This window comes from Pristiophorus japonicus, chromosome 2 (genome assembly GCF_044704955.1).
Source record: "Pristiophorus japonicus isolate sPriJap1 chromosome 2, sPriJap1.hap1, whole genome shotgun sequence".
NCBI classification, from domain to species: domain Eukaryota; kingdom Metazoa; phylum Chordata; class Chondrichthyes; family Pristiophoridae; genus Pristiophorus; species Pristiophorus japonicus.
Window position 1 is genome coordinate 19984072 of NC_091978.1, and position 20155 is coordinate 20004226.

Sequence of the window (20155 nt, forward strand, 5' to 3'; positions counted from 1 at the left end):
TAGATGAAGGTGACGTTGCTCAACTCCTGGAAGAAGAGTATGAAACTCATACCTGATCCACTGAAAGTTCTCTGTGGGTGATGAAAGCAGACATCGATGGGGTCCCAGTTTCTATGGAGAGCAACACAAGGGCGAGCCAGTCTGTGATGAGCTAAGCGACCTTTGAAGAACTTTGGATGAATCTCGCCAATCGACCACAACGGCATTCTGTCCAAGCAAAGCTGCACCCAGGCCTCTGGGCTCCGGCAATCGACCTTGAACATAGATTCATTGCTGCATCCGGAGGTTTCACTGTTCAGCTCGACGGTGCGACGACGTCTCCACAGCACCCCGGCGAAATCTCCAGGACCGAGGATCAAAACTCCACTTTCCGGGCCAAGGCAGCACTCCAAAAGAGGAACATCGAAGAAAGAAATGGATTCCCGACATCCAGGGTCGAACCTGTGGAGAGCTAGAAGATCACTGCCGCACCTTGAGGAGTAAAATCTGTAATCAAAATGGCCATACCACAAGGAGCAGCATTGGAGGAGCGTCACGTGGCACCAAGCGGCCAATCAGATGGGAAGGCTCCCTTAAAGGAGACCGGTAACCAAAGAAATTTAAAGGGACAGTTTCAACTATTTGAGTACAAGGACTTTAAAGCTAAAAATGCAATTAAAGGGTGCAAGTATGAAAATGTATGCAATGTAACCATGAATTGTGATGCTGGTTTAACTAACGTGACTAATGAGATGAATGTAGGTGTCAGTAAAGTTAAGAGCAAGTTTATTATGCTTAACAGTAATGATAGAGAATGTGAAATACCCAATGTAACGATGTCCATTGAGACCAGGACACCCAAAAAGTGATGCAAATGCTGTAATGTATAATGCAGGCTCGACTATGTATGATCAAAGCCAAGGCGTCATGTATACTGGTAGGACACTGCCAAAGGACATTGTATCCTACAGGGACCATGCTGATGCCAATGGAATCCCCCTGATGCCTGACCATGTAGCCTGGACCTTTGGAACAAATATGATGCCCCTTGTAGGACACACACACACCCCGTGGGAGCAGACCCATTACAGGGACAGTGGTCAATGGGCAGCTCAGCCACCACCAATGGCAACCTGCACGAGACCAGCCCTACAACCCCTGGCTACCAGGGCCAAAACCAGGAGTATAATGCCAATGCCCTGCAGCTTCCCTGGCAAACCCTGGGATGACCTGACCCACATCCCAATCGGTGGACAAGGAGCCCACCCAGTCCTCTAGCTCTGCCTACCACCCCACAACTACCCACATCACAGGCTATACACCACACTCACTGCTGCTGTGGCTACCCCCCAGAGGGATCCCACAAGTGACATCCACTAGATCTGTGTGTGAGGGAGTGGAAACGTATGAGGCCAGCCTCAATCACGGGGATCACACCTGGCACCCACACAACCCTCAACACAACCTCCCATCGTACACCACTGATCACCTTCCCAGGTCATGACAATAAGGATATAAAAAAATGCTTCGGGGGGAGTGTTGTTGTATATGCATGCCTGTTTACTGTGTGATGTCTGTAACACTGTTATGCAACACTGAATGTACCCTTACATTGTACACACCTTACCTGTACACCAGAGGGTGCTGCTGTTGGAGACCTGAGGGTTACCTGCACCAGTATATAAAGGAGCTCACTGCTTGGTGTCCTCACTTGAGGAGCTGCAAATAAAGGACTGCAGGTCTACACAATTTAAATATCATACCCTGCCTCGTGGAGTCATTACTAAAGGTGCCTACATACACCAGAGTGCCTCTTTTCTTCATCGTCTGCTGCATGCTGCACAACTTGGCCATCATGAGGGCACAGCCATTGTCACCAGGCATAGCTCCACTACCTCAGGAGGACGAGAACGAGGAGGAGCAGGAGCAGGAGCAGGAGCAGGATGAGCAGCAAGAGGACGAGGAGAAGGATGAGGAAGAGCAGGAGCAGCAACACGAGCGACGGAGGAGGCAGCCACTCAATCGTGATGTGATTCTGCAAGGTATAAGTGGTTTTGCCCTTGGTGGTTTCGAATCACCCCCCTTACAACAGTTCTAGACACCAGAATTATAGTGGTGAACGGAAATACAGTTACAGCCGGATCTTTCGGTCTCAACCGTCACAACGCTTTTATTCAAGTTAAAGCACACACCCTGATGGTGTAAAATAATCACAGTACAACACACAATCCTGGCCCATCTGAACAGGCCCCTAATGCAAAGTACCTACGTCTAAAACATCCCTGCTCGGATTCAAAAGTACAGCTCCGAATCTGTCCAACAGAATTGTGCGTACGCTTACGATCCGTGCTAAAACCTCCCCACTCAAATCCCTAAGGCTTGGTTGGGACACACGACACACTTTCACCCTATGCGGTGGTCTTAAAGATGCGTCGGCTTGGATAAATGCTCACCAATTAACCCTCTGGCTTATTCGCTGCTTCTTCCAATGAGGCGTATCTTCTGGTTCTGTACCAATCTGTGGTATTCAAAGCCAGTCTCAAGGTCAGCTTCTCAGTTGAAGTAGCAAGGCTCTCTTTGCTCATACATGGTGTTTCTTCTCTCCGTCCCAGATGGAGTGCTCAGTCCTTGCGAGTTGAACGAAGCGTGTAAGCGTAGAAGAGGAGAGAGCGAGCGAGATGGCTGTAAACTGCCACCCGTATAACTGCAAAATGCTTCTTCTCGTCCCAAAGTTCAACTGTTCTTCCCCTGAGGCAGTGAGTATATTTAAGGTAGAGATAGACAGATTTTTGAGTGATTAGGGAATAAAGGGTTATGGGGAGCGGGCAGGGAAGTGGAGCTGAGTCCATGATCACATCAGCCATGATCTTATTAAATGGCGGAGCAGGCTCGAGGGGCCAAATGGCCTACTCCTGCTCCTATTTCTTGTATTATAAAAAGGGGGGGGTGGGTGATGGTGGTTATACACAGCGTAAGTGTAAAAAGCTAATAGCATTCTGCAACTGAAGCTGCAACACCATCTTGAATGCCAAAAACCAAAGTTAAACATTTTCTTGATTGCCATGGCTTAATGGGTAGCACACTTGCCTCTGAGTCAGAAGGTTGTGGGTTCAACTCCCACTCCAGGGACTTGAACACAAGAAAATCTAGGCTGACACTCCAGTGTAATGCTGAGGGAGTGCTGCACTGTCGGAGGTGAGACAGATGAGACGTTAAACCGAGGCCCCGTCTGCTATCTCAAAAAGGATATAAAGATCCCATGGCACTATTTTGAAAAAGTGCAGGGGGGTTATCCCGGTGTCCTGGACAATATTTATCCCTCAATCAAAATAACGAAAAAAAAATGATTATCTGGTCATTATCACATTGCTGTTTATGGGAGCTTGCTGTGCGCAAATTGGATGCCGTGTTTCCCACATTACAACAGTGACTACTCTTCAAAAGTACTTCATTGGATGTAAAGCACTTTGAGATGTCCAGTGGTTGTGAAAGGCGCTATATAAATGCAAGGCTTTCTTACTGAGGGAATACTGCACAGACGATGGTGCCATCTGTCAGATGAGACAATATACCGAGGTCCCGTCAACTCTCTAGGCTCGAGGAGCCAAATGGCCTACTCCTGCTCCTATTTCTTGTGTTCTTATATTTTAAAAAAGGGGGGATGGGGGATGGTGAGTCTAAGTGTAAAAATCTAATAGCATTCTGCAACTGAAGCTGCAACACCATCTTGAGTGCCAAAAACCAAAGTAAAAGATCCCATGGCACTATTTTAAAGAACAGCAGGGAGTTATTCCCCTGTGTCCCACCAATATATATCCCTCAATCACCACCACTAACAGATTATCTAGTCATTATTTCAGTGCTGTTATTGGGACCTTGCAGTGTGCAAATTGGCTGCCACATTTCCTCTATTACAATAGTGACTACACTTCAGAATTTCTTCATTGGTTGTAAAACTTTGGAATAGCTTGAGATCGTGGAAGGCGCTATTTTAAAGCAAGTCTTATGAACGTGTGGATATCTGAATGGAATATATGGAATTAAGGACAGTAAAGTAAACGGGATATATGAAAATGTATAAGTCATGGAAGAATAGCTGGGAGAATGTCAGATTGCAAATAGTGCAACATCAGCATAGCTAACAGTCTTTCTCAAGGTTTCAAATCACTAATCCTGCCAATAACATCTAATTGTAACATGAATAGTCACACCACTAGATTGGAACATTTAGAGGCAATGCTTGAGCTTTCAAGAAAAACATCTCATATAGATTGACTAATGAGTGGCTGAGTTAGACTGTCAATCCATTTGTATTTTGTTATCTGATTTCAAAACTGTATAACTGTTAACGCTTTACGATGTAACTTCACCTATCCGTAGGGAGTGTGTACGCTCTATCCAGAGAGTATATCTTCTGTCTGATAGGTCTTACTGGCCGGTAATAAAGACTGCTTTGTTCAAAGCACAAGAGGTATTCGACTCAGTAATTTTACTGAACCAGATTGAGGTAAAAGAATCCAGGAATTAACATTTGGTGTCAGAAGTGGGATCTCAACGGACAACTGCCGAAAACTTGCGAACTAAGAGCCAGACTAATCTTGGACGAGACAGGGGGAAAGTGGCCACTGGAGTGAGTATGATTTCAATACTGTTCCAGTTTCCCCCAGTTTCATAAGTCTGAGAAAAGTTTAGCCACTCGCTGGTTCTCGGGTAGTGTCTGAACGAGATTCATAACAATTTGGCGAATACCTTCTAAAATTAGAAATAGGTGTTCATCTGATTGAATTAGAAATAGGTGTTCATCTGATTGAATTTAAACTGCGCAGTAACGTGAAAGGATAGGGAAATTTGGAAACTGAAAGAAATAAATTAAGGCTCATAAGAAATCAAAATTAGAAAATTAGGCTCACAGGGAATAAAATGGGGATTTAAATAGAGGATAGGTGTTCAACTCAGGTACAACGTCGACCTTGTATATCACTTGGCCCGTCTAGGCTCTGATTGAATTAAAAAAAAACCCCCGCAGCAACTCGGAAGGTAGGGCCGACGCGAGACGCGCAGCGGCGCGAGCGTGCGGCCGAGAGAAGGGCCGAAGCGAACGCGCAGTGACGTAAACGCGCAGTGACGTCAACGCGCAGTGACGTCGACGCGCAGTGACGTAGACGCGCAGTGACGTAGACGCGCAGTGACGTAGACGCGCAGTGACATAAACGCGCAGTGACGTAAACGCGCAGTGACGTAGAGGCGCAGCAACGCGAATCGCAAAAGTCAGTGCTAATGTCAGTAAGTCTTTGTAAGTCTTAAGTGTTTAGAGTTTTAAGTAAAGTTTTAAGTATTGAAATCGCGCGGCGACGTGGGTAAGTGTTAGAAGGCTTTGTCTATTTTGTATTGAAATCGCGCGGCGACACGAACCTCGTGGCGACGCGGGTAAGTGTTAGAAGTCCTTGTTTATCTTTTAAAGTTTTAAGTATCTTAACTCGCGCGGCGATGCGAGCCACGGGTCGACGCGGATTGCGCGGCGACGTGAACTGCGAGGCAACGCGGATTGCGCGGCGACGTGAACTGCGAGGCGACGTGGTAATTTTAATATCCTAAATCGCGCGGCGACGCGAACCGCGCGGCAACGCGGGTAAGTGTTAGCATTAGTAAAGTTTGGTTATTTTGAGTTAGTTAAAGTCAGTGTTAGTTTCTGTAAAGTCTGTGTCTATTTTTAAGTTTGTTTAAATTGCACGACGACACGAACGCGTAGCGACACAGTAATACGAGGGGCAGCGTGAAAATGGGTAATCAGTTAGATAAAACCACGGATGCGGATAGTCCGCTACAAAAGTTATGTGAGGAATTCCCTGAAAGAGCTGAAGACTTTAGAAAATTATCAGGAGCCCTGAATAAATTATTAGGGGATGACCAGTGGCCTCTAGGTGGCACTAGAAGCGTAGAGGTAGCAAAAAAAGCACAGGGATTAATTTGGAGAAGGGGACGAGGAAAAGGGGATAAAAATGTAATTGCAACCTGGCGACATTATTGTCAGAAATTAAAAGATGCATCACTTCTGTCAAGTTGGCAAACAAATGCTATTAAATTAGGACTTTCATTGACAGAGGGAACACATGTTAAAACTGTAGACGTCTTAAAGAAAGAATGTGTGCACGAGAAACTTGCTAAGAGATCCTCTGGGACCTCTGAGAAAGGTATTGATCAACTACGAGTTAAAATGGCTGGCATTGTGTTAGCTGAGACTGATGATGAAATTGATGAGTGGCCACTGACTCAGCGCCCAACGGCGCCTCCCGCACCCCCTGGCCTCTTGCTCCAGTCCTCTTCCCAACACCCTCCACCTAACACTCCGGTAAAAAGAGGAGTTAACAATAACCCCATACCACCAAAGCAACAAACCCGAACTGACTCCTCATCCTCTGATAGCGATTCGGATCCCCAGTTTACAAGCAATATAGCCGAAAGGACCAGATCTCACACTCGAAAGGGCAGAACTGAATCTCAACATCACAAACAGTCCCGTAAATCTTCTAGTCGATCTACTAGTCCAAGTTGTGAAAGACATAGTAAACCCCACCCCCCCCGCCGATTAAGACGCAAAACTGTCAAGCAGTCAGACAGCTCTGAAACATCCTCCGACCTAGAAATTTCCAAGATCCCAAAGTCCCGGCACCAATTCCCTGTCAGACCAATGCCAAACCCTGATGCACAACAAGCTGCAGATCACCCCACTATAGATGTCTATGTGCCCTGGAAACCGAACGAAATTATGGCCCTTATGGCCAACATACCTGATCGAAAAAAGGAACCTATCAAGTTTATAGATTATCTTCGAACAACTATTTCAGTTTATAATGCAGAATCAAGGGACCTGTGGTCCTTAGTAAAGCAAACCTTGAGCCCAACTGAACACACCCGATTTCTAACTCACCTAGGACGTGCTACTCATGATGCATTATTGATTGCTCACCCTAACGATGTCCAGGATCGCCTAAACGATATCTTTAATGCTCTCACCACAACCCTTCAGAAGCCCATCAATATGGCCACAGTTTTAGAAACTAAACCCAAGCGTGAAGAAACTCCCGATGAATTTATGGAAAGATTCATTGAAATATACGGGAGTCAATCCGGAGATAATGCCTTCAGGGCAGGAGAGGATTCTCCTCAATTCTGCGCTATCCTACTTCAGTGCTTGCCCTATTCGATTGCTCATGCTATTCGGACAAATAATATGAATTCGGCAGATAACAGTAAAGCCCAGATGGAGAGGGCAGTTAGATATTATTGGCAGGAAAAGGGGAGGGGGGAGGTGCGCCCCCAACCCGAGTCAAGACTGAATACGTGACTAGAAGGGAAGAGCCGCCTCAGGTGGAAGGACCAAAACCCGACCCAAGGGGATACCAGATGGAACCGCAGTATTGCGTGCCTGGTTGGGTGAATAAGCAGGGATACGGTTATATCGAACACCCAAATGGCCCGGGCCCTGCTAATTACGGACCACCCTACTGTCCCCGGCCTGGTATGGGAAAAGGTCGGGGCTGGGAAAGGAGAGATGGATGTTTTAACTGTGGGCAGGAAGGACACTGGATTAAAAATTGCCCCTACTATCAGCGTGGAAGAGGAAGAGGAGGGAAAGGAGGGGGGCAAGAGGAGGATTTTACACTAACTTCTCCCAGAACAACCCCTTTGGTCACTTGTCCCCCAATTGACTACACAGCTTGATTGTACAGGGATCCTCCCCGGACGACGAACCAATGATATCGTTAAAAATTCTGAATGAATGGCAACCCTTTTTGATAGATACGGGAGCCTTCATGTCTTCTGTACAATCAAAGCTTAAACTCCCTGCCTCCACTGAAACACAGGAACTTTCGGGATTCTTGGGACAAATCTCGACATTCCCGGTGTCAGAACTAGTTAAAGTGGGTTACCAAGAAGAATTGGTAGAACATCGATTTGTCATCACTACCAATCTGGACTGTAACTTGATGGCTAGAGACCTCCTCTGCAAATTCCAGTTGCATTTGGAGTGTGGAGATGATGGGATTATTGTAAAACAGGAAACCCTTAAGCGGCAGTATTATACCACTAGAACCCCTCAGTGGTGGTCTCTGGACCTGCCGCAGGCACCCTATCACGTGACCCTAGCATACGATCCTAGTGGAAAGAATCAGGACCTACAGAACTTTTATCAGGATCACGAAGGGGAAGTGAAGGGAATTCTATTAAGGGCTAGAGTGACTGGACCGGAAGGAGAGGCAGATTTTGTGGAAGTGGATAAGAATCTGTGGAAACAGCCCCTAACAGTGGCACCGCATATTGCTCGTGAAGTATTAGCCCCTCACCATGCTAAAGATTTGGGAGTTATGGTACGCAAGGTCATAGATGAGGCTGACCCTACCAGCCGGGATGTGCAAATCGTAAAATATGGCCGAACCGTCCAATTTCATGGGGACCCCGAGAAAGTATTAACAACTCTACGGCATCATACTGGCTCGGACATACCTGATTATGTGGATCCTCATGTGTGGGCAGAGGACCCCTCCCAAGTGGGTTATACTCCCATTGATCCGATTGAAATTCCAGTGAAGGGCAATGTGGACTGGCCCTCTATCCGACAGTACCCACTGAAATCACAGGCAATACCAAGTATCCACCGATTGATTAAGGGGCTAATGAAACAGGGGATTTTGGTCCGATGTCAGTCCCCATGTAATACTCCTATACTGGCAATACCTAAGCCAGGCAGACCAAACGAATACCGTTTGGTCCAAGACCTCGTTCAGCCCCTGCATGCTCTAGTTCCTAACCCAGCACAGATACTGTCTTTAATCCCAGCAGACGCCAAGATCTTCACAATAATAGACCTCCAAAACGCTTTCTTCGCTTTACCGCTAGCCCAGGCGAGTCAGTACCTATTTGCCTTCACTTACCAGGGACAGCAATATACCTGGACAAGACTTTCCCAAGGGTTCATCCACTCCCCAACCTTATTCTCAAGGTGCCTGCAGAAACAGTTACAGTCTCTCACGCTGACTAAGGGATCTACTTTAATTCAGTATGTGGACGATTTACTGGTATCCAGCGTAGATGAACCAAGTAATAGAGAGGATGCTAATCAGTTACTGAATCACTTGTCCTCCCTGAGATACATAGTATCCCCGTCAAAGGTCAAAATTGGCCAGTCACAAGTAAAATTTCTTGGGATCATTTTAACAGGCACCCACCGAGCCTTGGAGGCATGTCGAATCAAACCTATCTGCCAGTTTTCAGTCCCTGGCACGGCTAGACAAATGCGGCAGTGGTTGGGGATGATAAATTACTGTAGATCCTGGATTCCTAATGCTGCCCTGATGACCAAACAGCTCACACCGTACACTACGAAGGAAGGCAACTTTAAATTAGAAACTACAGACATCCAAGCCTTTAAGGAACTAAAAACAGCCTTGCTGCAAGCTCCGGCTTTGGGACGGCCCCTCTACGACCGTCCCTTTCAATTGTATTGCACAATCATGGAAGATTGTGCTACTGCTGTTTTAACTCAGAAACACGGGGATAAACACAGGCCTGTTGCTTACTACTCTTCTAAGATAGATCCCGTTGCCTTGGGACACCCCGTATGTACTCAAATATTAACTGCTATATACAATAGCCTACAATCTGCCGCCAACCTTACCCTTCAGCAAGATATTGTTGTATATACTTCTCACTCCGTAGCTGCCCTTTTGGGCCAACTGCAAACTCAACATCTTACCATGGCTAGGCAAAGTAGATATGAGATCTACCTACTAAATAATCCAAGGCTGACCTTTCGGTACTGTACTGCTATCAATCCGGCTTGTTTTCTTATCAAACCACCCCAAGATGAGGAAGAACCCTGTCATGATTGTTTATCCTTAATTCAGGAGACCACATCGGTCAGGGAGGATTTAGTTGATGTACCAATGAAGGATCCAGACTGTATTATGTATGTAGACGGAAGTTCTTCCATTGACCCAGAAGGTAGACGAAATTCTGGATACGCCATAGTAAACCAGGAGAATCAGATCGTGGAATCTGCCGCCTTTGAGACCGCTTATTCTGCCCAACAAGCTGAACTATTTGCCCTTACCAGAGCCTGTATCCTGGCTAAAGACCTCAAGGTTAATATCTATACCGACTCTGGGTATGCCTTTGGGGTAGCCCATGATTTCGGACAATTATGGAAAAATAGGGGATTCCTAACCTCACAGGGGAGTGGGATATCTCATAAACAGTTAGTATCTGATTTGTTGCAAGCCCTCATGTTCCCCAAACGCATTGCCATTGTCAAATGTACTGCCCACACTACCGGAAAATCTCTGGTTGATAGAGGGAATCGTTGTGCTGACCAAGAGGCCAAACAGGCCTCTCGGGAACAACGGATGGTAGTGCCCAGAATGATGAGTCAGACTAAAAATCCTGAAAAGGATAAGTTAGCCTCGGAAAAACCAATGCCAACCATCCAAGATGTTATACAAGCACAGGAGGACGCTCCTGAAAAAGATAAACTGTTGTGGAAAGATTATGGATGTACCTATGACCATGTCTCTAAACTCTGGACCACTCACGCGGAACAGACTTGCATGTCTGACAAGTTGGCTCTATGGGTTATTGAATGTATACATTTTGCTACTCATTGTGGAGCAAGGACCACGAGTGACACACTTTTGGCTACTTGGGGGCACCCTAGACTCCAGGCGCTCACCCACAACATTAGTAGTCGTTGCCTGGTTAGCCAGCAACATAAACCAGGGAAGGGAGTCCCCTGTGATTGGGGTAAACAGCCCCTACCCGAAGGTCCCTTTGAGACATTTCAGTTGGACTACATTGAGTTGCAAAAAGTTCAGTGTTACAAATATGTGTTAGTAATAGTAGATGTGTTTAGCAGATGGATTGAAGCCTACCCTAACCTGGACAATAAAACTCAGACTGTTGTTAAGGTGTTAATGAGGGAAATTGTTCCTAGATATGAGATCTCAGCTAGACTGATGACCACCTATGTTCTTTCTCTGACTCAGGCTCTGCGACTAGTTCACAACCAGGTTCAAGATGCTCACCTCGACCTCCCAGTTTTACCCGAATTGTCCCTCGTGGCACCAGGGAAGTATGGATTCGGAAGGGATTAGAGCCACAATGGGAGGGGCCTTTTTAGGTGTCACTCACTACCCCCACTGCAGCCAAGGTTGAGGGGAAAAGTGCCTGGGTTCACCTGCACCACTGCAAGCTCATCACCATTTAAACAAATTTTGCTGGTTAGTCTAATTCCTGTTTCTGTTCCAGATCTCCTCTTCCCCATAGCTGAACAAGGCAGTTGAAGGAGGATCAGTTTGAACGTTTACCCGTAAGACAGCCAAATACACTGACGGAGACCTGAAGAAGGGAAACGGGAAAACAGAACTCTTTTTATCAGCTAAATAATTGGACTATTTATAAGATGAGACTGTGTCTGTATGCCACTGTCTGCATAATAGTGTTGATATGACAGTTTAGGCGCACGGGAAGGAAGACACAGGCGAGAGCTCCATGTAAACACCTTTTTGTATATGTCTTACGTTTATGCGGAAAAAGGGCACTTCACTAGATGCTGGGTGTGTTCACATATCCCTATACATTCCAAAGGGGGAATTCCTTTGCGCACCGTTCCCCTGACCCTAACTGAGACTGTTAGATGGATTCAAAGAAACGATATTGGAACAGGTAGCTAACCGCACTGCTGAGGCTCTGGAGGGCATCACAGCTGAAATGGTAGCGATAAGGACCGTAGCATTACAAAACCGAATGGCCCTCGATTACCTGTTAGCTGAGAAAGGGGGAACGTGTGCCCTGATAGGATCTGAATGTTGCACTTACATTCCTGATAGTTCAGAAAACATAACCCACCTTGCCGATCACATAAGGAGGGAGGTGAAAAAGTTATCCACACCAGCAAAAGAACTTAGCAGGTTTGATTGGTTTCTGGGTGGATCTTGGAGATCCTATCTAATACATGGGGCAATTGTTCTCATCGTAATTACCTGCTGTTTGATTGTTGGTTGCCTTAACCTCTGCTGTAAAGTAATGACAAGGTTAGCAGACCCTCTTGTGGTCAAGGGTTCCCGGGTTATGATCCAACAAACTAGAGAACTACTCAACAATGCAATACTCATAGAATGATCCTAAATGTTATCATAGAATGATAAAAGGGGGGATGTGGATATCTGAACGGAATATATGGAATTAAGGACAGTAAAGTAAACGGGATATATGAAAATGTATAAGCCATGGAAGAATAGCTGGGAGAATGTCAGATTGCAAATAGTGCAACATCAGCATAGCTAACAGTCTTTCTCAAGGTTTCAAGTCACTAATCAGCCAATAACAGCTAATTGTAACATGAATAGTCACACCACTAGATTGGAACATTTAGAGGCAATGCTTGAGCTTTCAAGAAAAACATCTCATATAGATTGACTAATGAGTGGCTGAGTTAGACTGTCAATCCATTTGTATTTTGTTATCTGATTTCAAAACTGTATAACTGTTAACGCTTTACGATGTAACTTCACCTATCCGTAGGGAGTGTGTACGCTCTATCTTCTGTCTGATAGGACTTACTGGCCGGTAATAAAGACTGCTTTGTTCAAAGCACAAGAGGTATTCGACTCAGTAATTTTACTGAACCAGATTGAGGTAAAAGAATCCAGGAATTTACAAACGGTAAAACCTAAACTGCAACTGTGGAAGGAGTAGCATCAGGCTTTGAAATAAATAATTATACTTGTGTTGCAGTGAGACACAGGTGGCAAGATAATCTGTAGGTACTCAACATTCTTTCACTTTAAGTACATAAAAAAATCTGATGCAGCATCCAAGTGTCAAAGGCATTAGATTTAAGGTGGGATTATATTATTTTTATTCTTGGGCACAATGCACATAGAGAAGCCAAGCAGTAGGAACACAGAAACAGGTCTAGTCCATTCAGGTCCTCGAGCCAATCGTTAAAGTAAATTATAAATAATAGCGGTCCCAGCACTGACCCTTGTGGACCAGCGCTTTCTACCTTCCTCCGATCTTCACGCCTACTCTTGCTATTTGTTGGCCAATTTGCTATCCATTCAGCTATTTGTCCCCTGACCCCACTTGCCCTAACCTTTGTCACGAGCCTATCATGTGGTAACTTATCGAAGACCTTTTGAAAATCGAAGTATATGACATCTACTATATTACCCTTGTCTACTTTCTGTTATGTCTTCAAAGAATCCTATCAGGTTAGTTAAGTCTAGCTTCGCCTTTCAGAATCCATGCTGCCTTTTTTTAAAATTATATTTTCTTTCTCTAGATGCTCTTCTATCACTTCTTTTAGTAGAGATTCCAGTATCTTTCCTATCACTGATGTTAAGCTGACTGGTATATAGTTCCCAGTATAAGATGAGCTCCAGTTCTTTGTGCGACCTATTTCAAACTATTTATTTTATTTCTGGTAAATAATCAGAACAGAAGAATTTTTTTTTTAAACTCTTGCAGAGTAAACATATTTATTTGCTCCATTGAAATTTAAACAGGTTTCCGTGAATTTTCATAGATTTAATCAAGTAGGCCAAGTAGGATGTCTTTGCAGGAGCCGTTGTAATGTCCCAAACAAATATCATCAATCTGTCTTCAGAGGGGGTCAAGTGGTGAAGCAGGAGTCTGGTTATAACAACATTGTGAATTGCAGAAATATTGCTTCCTGCTGTTACAAATTATTGCGAAAAATAGTTCATATAGTAGGAAAAAAATCACTCACAAATGACTTGTTTTTAAATTGCCTACGCTGTGAGACCCAATTCCGATTAAAACATATACAATGAATGCCAGTCAGGCGCTTCACTGGGGAAATATGGGAATGACTCAAGACATCAGTTCTTTCTCATCTTTTCTAAAGAAGCTATTGTGTGGAAGTGCTTTTAACGGACTACGGAAAGCACTTTGATGGAGATGAGATGTAGCATGGGATATGATAAACAGTGTATGAGGCTGATGTCCCTTCAACAGGGACGAAGGGACAGAAGCAGAGGCTGGAAGGATTTTTAAGATTGGAACTGTCAGCTTGGCCCAAGAGGTAGCACTCTAGTTTCTGGGTTAAAAGGACAAGGCCTGAAATTCCTGGAACGAAGAGTGCATCTTCCACTGTCAAGTCGCTATTTGGAGCGGACCCAGTGTCAGCCGTGGCTCAGTGGGTAGCACCCTTGCCTCTGAGTCAGACAGTTGTGTGAATTCAAGTCCCACTCCAGAGTCTTGAGCACAAATATCTAGACTGACACTCCAGTGCAGTGCTGAGGGAGCGCTGCATTGTCGGAGGTGCCGTCTTTCGGATGAGATGTCTGCTCTCTCGGGTGAAAGCAAAAGATCCCATGGCACCATTTCAAAGAAGAGCAGAGAAGTTTTCTCTGGTGTCCTGGCCAACATTTATCTCTCAATCAACATCACTAAAACAGATTATCTGGTCATTATGATATTACTGTTTGTGGGAGCTTGCTGTGCATAAATTCCTACATTGCGACAGTGACTACACTTCAAAACTACTTCATTGGCTGTGAAGTGCTTTGGGTGGTCCAGTGGTCGTGAAAGGCGCTATATAAATGCAAGTCTTTCTTTATTTTTGCCAGGTTTTTAAACTTATTTAAGTTGCACTCTTAATTCCAGAATGTTGTGGGGGAGCGGGGCTGGCGGGGGAGCCTGTGAATTATAGGGATGCGCTTTGGTGTTCCCTGGCTACCTGGGAGTTCCACCCATTACACCCAACAGAGCTGAAAGCTGGTATGAATTCTGCTGAGGCCCCTCAAAGGGCATTAGGAAGACGTAATCATATTCCAAACATGGATCAATTAATTCCCCCCTTTTAATTCCTCTGGGGCTAAAAAGGACATAAACTTACATTTATCTTTCGCCATACAAATGACTCTTGCTCTATCAGTGGCATGCTGCTGCTTCAATTTCCCGCACTGATGTTGAGGGCTGGGGTTGGGAAGGAGGGGTACCTGTGAGGTGCCCCTACAGGCATGGGCCAATGCCACAAGTATGGAAATGACTCCTTCCCTACAATATGGGGCGGGATCTGCGTCACTGGATGATGGCGGAGGCGAGTTCCAATCTGCTGCATTTCTGCTGGCCGAATGAAACTTTCAATTTGGCACTTTATAGCCTTCCATAGTCAACCTTAAGTTCAACAATTTCAAATCGTAACCACTGCCCCCAATTTTGGACAGCAGCTGCTGGTAATGATTCTGCTTTTGTCACTTATAATTTCCTCTTGACGCATCTTGTTTCTTTACTTGTCCCATCACCATCTCCTTTTGCCTTGCATTATCATCTCTCTCCTGTCTTCCACCCTATCACAGATCTTCCCTTTTGTTCTTTCCCCATTTCCCTGCCACTGTACGTCCTTAAAACCTGTTACATCTCTAACTTTTTCCAAATCTGACAAAAGGTCATCGACTTGAAACGTTAACTTTGTTTCTCCCTCCCACAGATGCTGCCTGCCCGGCTGAGTGCTTCCAGAATTTTCAGTTTTTAATAGCAGATCTCCAGCATCCGCAGTATCTTGCTTTTGTACTTCGCCCTGTCTAATGGCCCTGAAATTGTGGCCTCCCCGGGTCTGTACGGAGTGTATACACACGCGGGAAGGCATTGCAAAAGCCGGTTTTCAGCGCATAATGCGCATGCGCCGAAAACTGTCTTTTCCGACCTGTCAAGTTTCTGGCTCGACAGATCGCTCGCATCTCAGCAGCCAGGACATTCACATAGGCAAGATTGCGGTATTTGCCCATCTCTTGCCCTGCGAATGTCCTTAAAACTCTTGCGTCTGGTAAAAGAGTTTTAAAACATATCAAAAACATATAAAAAATAAAATTTAAAAACACGTATTTATATTAAAAACCATGCCCACTCAGGTAATTTTATTTTAAACCATAATTAAAATTTCTTTAAAAATCAGCAACTATTTTTTTTTCAAAAACATTTCTATCAACTTTATTTTCTATAATGCACTTATGTGAGGTGTTGTTTTATTTTTTATGTAGTGTTTGGGTGTGTTTCTCATTCACAGGCCCAGAAATCTCGGCCTCCCCAGGTCCGTATGGAGTGTGTACAGACCCGGGAAGGCATCGCAAAAGCCGGTTTTCAGTGCACAATGCGCATGCGCTGAAAACCGGCTTTTCCGATCTGTCAAGCTCCAGCTCAACAGATCCTCCATATCTCCACATCCAGGACATTCGCATGGGCAAGATTGCGGTATTTACCCATATATTGCCCAGTGGATAGAAACATAGAAAATAGGTGCAGGAGTACGCCATTCAGCCCTTCTAGCCTGCACCGCCATTCAATGAGTTCATGGCTGAACATGCAACTTCAGTACCCCATTCCTGCGTTCTCGCCATACCCCTTGATCCCCCGAGTAGTAAGGACTTCATCTAACTCCCTTTTGAATATATTTCGTGAATTGGCCTCAACTACTTTCTGTGGTAGAGAATTCCACAGGTTCACCACTCTCTGGGTGAAGAAGTTTCTCCTCATCTCGGTCCTAAATGGCTTACCCTTTATCCTTAGACTGTGACCCCTGGTTCTGGACTTCCCCAACATTGGAAACATTCTTCCTGCATCTAACCTGTCTCAACCCGTCAGAATTTTAAACGTTTCTATGAGGTCCCCTCTCATTCTTCTGAACTCCAGTGAATACAAGCCCAGTTGATCCAGTCTTTCTTGATAGGTCAGTCCCACCATCCCGGGAATCAGTTTGGTGAAACTTCGCTGCACGCCCTCAATAGCAAGAATGTCCTTCCTCAGGTTAGGAGACCAAAACTGTACACAATACTCCAGGTGTGGCCTCACCAAGGCCCTGAACAACTGTAGTAACACCTCCCTGCCCCTCTACTCAAATCCCCTCGCTATGAAGGCCAACATGCCATTTGCTTTCTTAACCGCCTGCTGTACCTGCATGCCAACCTTCAATGACTGATGTACCATGACACCCAGGTCTCATTGCACCTCTCCTTTTCTTAATCTGTCACCATTCAGATAATAGTCTGTCTCTCTGTTTTTACCACCAAAGTGGATAACCTCACATTTATCCACATTATACTTCATCTGCCATGCATTTTCCCACTCACCTAACCTATCCAAGTCACTCTGCAGTCTCATTGCATCCTCCTCGCAGCTCACACTGCCACCCAACTTAGTGTCATCCGCAAATTTGGAGATACTACATTTAATCCTCTCGTCTAAATCATTAATGTACAATGTAAACAGCTGGGGCCCCAGCACAGAACCTTGCGGTACCCCACTAGTCACTGCCTGCCATTCTGAAAAGTACCCATTTACTTCTACTCTTTGCTTCCTGTCTGACAACCAGTTCTCAATCCACGTCAGCACACTACCCCCAATCCCATGTGCTTTAACTTTGCACATTAATCTCCTGTGTGGGACCTTGTCGAAAGCCTTCTGAAAGTCCAAATATACCACATTAACTGGTTCTCCCTTGTCCACTTTACTGGAAACATCCTCAAAAAATTCCAGGTTTGTCAAGCATGATTTCCCTTTCACAAATCCATGCTGACTTGGACCTATCATGTCACCATTTTCCAAATGCGCTGCTATGACATCCTTAATAATTGTCCTGAGAAATAATGTCCCTGATAAAGACAAGCGCATAGCCTACTTTTACAGGTGTAAGAGTTTTAAAATACACAAAAACAATAAATAAAATTTAAAAAACACATTTTATTGTTAAAAAAAACTACCCACTACGGTAAGTTTATTTTAAACCATAATTAAAAAAGCATTTTTTTAAAATCAGAAAAATGCATTTTTTATAATACATAAATAACTGTAATTTAAATTAATAAACATATGTGGTGTATTTTTTCTACTTTTTAAATTTGTGTTTTAGGTGTTTGGGGGGGGATGGGGTTTCTCAATCATAATAATGGGAACTCCAACTTACAGACATCCCAATATTATGAATGACTATATATTTTACCTGGAGTAGCTGCCCAGAGCCATGTGACTCCAGCCCTGCGCGTGTCCTGACGTGAACGCGCTCCGACGCGCAGTCAGTGGAGGCCTCAGGACCGGGATCTCGCGTGGGCGCAGCAATTTCAGGTAAGTGCACATCTTTTTTAACTTTATTACCCGATCGCCCGCGGGAAGCAGCCGACCGGGATTTCTGGGCCTAAAGTGATCGGAGTTTCGGGTTTACGAATGAGAAAATACTTTACCGTGATTGGGTGTTCAGGCCCACGTGACTCCTATGGATGTCCCAACGTGAACCCGCTCCGTGGCGCAAGAAGAGGAGGCATCAGGACCGAGATTTCAGGGCCATTACCTGCAATCTGATGCATGAGGATGGTGCAGGTCATCAGCAGCATCTTGCACTGTGTGGAGTGCCTGGAGATTTTGAGGGTGTGGGGCACTTTAAGAGGATGGGGGGCGGTTAGATGGTTCCCGGTGAATATCCCGAGTTAACTGACCTGCATGGTCACTGTTGTCTCCACAACTGGGAGATCCACAGAGAGACTGAATCGGACTGAGGTTGGACGGGGACCGGTTTCTGCGGCTCCAGTGTCGGCCAGGCGGTTGATGCTCTCCGGCGCCTGCCGGGCGGTTGATGCGCGCGCGTGTCTTTGAAATTCCCGCCTCTTCGCTCATGGTCCTGGTCGGCCACGCGTCTGATCTGGCGCACGCGCGGCGGCTCGGGGCGGTTGATCCGCTCTGGCGCACGCGCGGCGGCTCGGGGCGGTTGATCCGCTCTGGCGCACGCGCGGCGGCTCGGGGCGGTTGATCCGCTCTGGCGCACGCGCGGCGGCTCGGGGCGGTTGATCCGCTCTGGCGCACGCGCGGTTGTATTGGCCGCGCGCAGCTGGAGGCGGTTGCGGCCCGTCGGGTGACTGAGCGTGATTTGTTGGACTAGCTGAATATTCGGTGCTGCACGTTGAAGGGTTGGAAAGTGCATCCTTTTTTTTATCCTTTACAATAACCTAATCGTCCATTCAGGGGGTGGGAGAGAAAACTAACTGACAGAGATACGGGGGATAGATTTTAGCGAGAATACCATTGACTTCAAGGGGTTGATGGCTGACTCTGTTGTTCAACTGAATGATGGAGAGGCAGCGTCTCAGGAATTGAAGTCACAACAGAAAATGTTGGAAATGCTCAGCAGGTTAAGGCAGCATCTGTGGAGAGGGAACCCGAGCTAACATTTCAGGTCCACGATCTTTCATTAGAACTGTGTCAGCGTTTGCCTCAGGATCTGTCCAGCTCTTCCACCATCAGTACCACCAGTGAAGAACCAGAGGATTCAGGGACCTGCTACCCGCTTGGACACAGAGTAAAAAGTGACGATGACAACAATAACAACTGGCATTTATACAGCGCCTTAACGAAGCAAAATGTCCCAAGGCACTTCAAAGGAGCATTATCAAACAAAATTTGACACTGAGCCACATGAGGAGATATTCAGGTGACTGAAAGCGGGGTCAAAGAGGTAGTAGCTTTTAAGGAGCAACATAAAGGAGGAGAGACAATTAAAGAGGTGGGGAGATTTAGGGAGAGATTTTCAGAGTATCGGGCCCAGACAGATGAAGGCACAGCTGACAATGGTTAAGCGATTTTAATCAGGAATGTGCAAGAGAACAGAATTGGAGGAGTGCAGACATCTTGGGGGGGCGGGGGTTGTGGGGCTGGAGGAGATTAGAGATAGGGAGGGGCGAGGCCTTGGAGGGATTTGAAAACAAGGATGAGAATTTTTAAATGAAGGCATTGTCAGACCAGGAGCCAATGTAGGTCAGCAAGCACCGGGGTGGTGGGTGAATGGGACTTGTTGCGAGTTTTGATACGGGCAGCAAAGTTTTAGATGGGTTCATGTATATGGAGGGTGGCCAGGAGTGTGTTGGAATTGTCAAGTCCAGAGGATAAAAAGACATGGATGAGAGGTTCAGCACCAGATGTGCTCAGGCAGCGACGGAGACCAGCAACAGACTTGGTGATGGAGCTGATATATGATCAGAAACTCATCTCGGGGTCAGATAGGACGCCAAGGTTGTGAATGGTCTGGTTCATCCTTAGACAGTGACCAGGAAGAGGGATAGAGGCTATGGCTAAATAACCAGAGCTTATGGCAACGATCATCCAGGATTGGCTG

At 45.7% G+C, this 20155-nt stretch overlaps 1 long non-coding RNA gene across 2 annotated transcripts in view; it reads right to left on the reverse strand.

Annotated features, from left to right (window-relative positions):
* LOC139229631 (uncharacterized) overlaps nucleotides 1-18678 on the reverse strand; it is a 336422-nt gene extending 317744 nt beyond the window's left edge. Inside the window, exon 1 of one of the 2 annotated variants that reach the window (XR_011587765.1) lies at nucleotides 18486-18678. This is a non-coding gene — a long non-coding RNA (uncharacterized lncRNA). Of the gene's footprint in view, nucleotides 1-18340 lie in introns of both variants that reach the window. The other variant, XR_011587766.1, reaches the window with a different exon arrangement.
* Nucleotides 18679-20155: the final 1477 nt, after the last annotated feature.